We start from the raw sequence: 1,361 nt of genomic DNA, 5'->3' as shown, positions 1-1,361 counted from the left end.
AAAAGCATTTCAGGCAGGGGAGTCCGCAATCTAGCCCCCTCCTCACCTACCAGCAGCGCCCGCGGTTTTGTTGACTGGCCAGGGGGCGGCCGGAAGGCGTTTCGCTGCCCGGAGACCCCCTGGGCAGAAGCAGCGGGAGGTGCCAGCTGCCACTGCCGCCGCCGCCCCCAAAGCCGCTGGATTGCATCTGCCTGGGCGCCCGCCACTTGCAGCTGGCGGAGCCGCGAGCGCGCGCCGAGAGGGGGCGGGGCCTCAGTGGAGGCGGGACTCCTGAGCGAACTCAGCGCAGCTGCCCAGCCCACGCATGCCAGACCCGCCCCCTCCCTTGCCTGCCAACCAATGGTGCTGCGAGGTCCGCTCCTATGCAAATCTGCAGAGGCCTCGGTATTCATTGAGAAAAGCACCAAGCCCGCCCCGCCTCCCGCTGTTGCTTCTTATTCCTTCCTCCGGATCGTCTGCCCTATTTCTCCGCTGTGCGAACAAGAGAGTATTTTGGATAAATGGGAAAACTGGAAATGATCTTTGCAACCAAGCATTCTCTCTAATTATGCATTTAACAGATTAAATATGTCCGACTTCAGAAGAGCAGGTTCCGAAATAAAACTGGAGGCAAAAGAAAACCAGGAGGGGTAGAGTCACCCTGCAAGATCCAAGAACAGCTTGTCTTGGGGCCTTGAAAGGGAATCTTGTCCCTCCTACACTTCCGTTATTTGAAAGCATTCCTAGGAGTCTAGCACGTCTGAACCGCGGAGCTGTTCTTCGGCCACATTAAATGCCATTCAGACACACTTCGTTTTCTCAGAATGGTGTCTGAACAGGTTTTCAAGGTAAATTTGCGGTGCTGGAGATGGAACCTAGAGTTTTCTGCATGACAGGCAAATGCTCTACTGCTGAGCTACCATCCCAGCCTGAGACTCTTTGTTTATTATTTATTATTTTGGCTTCTTGAAATAAGAGCTTGTTCTGCAGACCAGACTGGACTTGAACTCACTACGTTGCCTAGACTGACCGGGAACTCCTGTCTCAGCCTCCCAAGTGCTGAGATTACAAGCATAAGCCACCACACCTAAGACAGATATTTTTAATTTCAATTCTGGATCATAGGGCGACAAGAGACTTCCAAGTCCATCCTTATGTCCTCTTGACTGCTACTCTGTCATACCCTTCCATGAATAGCAGATCCGAGGATGTGGGTGTGACTCAGTGAAAGAAGGAAGTGTGTGTGCCACAGTTGCTCACAGACTCAAGGCCTTTTGTTTACTCACTTGAAGTGCTTGGGTTCTACCTCTAGCCTCCTTTCCTTCCAGACAATGACTGTATTTCAAGAGAAGGTTCACCAGATGCCCTGATAAAACTAACCT

This window comes from Cricetulus griseus, chromosome 7 (genome assembly GCF_003668045.3).
Source record: "Cricetulus griseus strain 17A/GY chromosome 7, alternate assembly CriGri-PICRH-1.0, whole genome shotgun sequence".
Taxonomy (NCBI): Eukaryota; Metazoa; Chordata; class Mammalia; order Rodentia; family Cricetidae; genus Cricetulus; species Cricetulus griseus.
The sequence above is the reverse complement of the archived record's forward strand: the minus strand, read 5'-3'. Positions refer to the sequence as shown.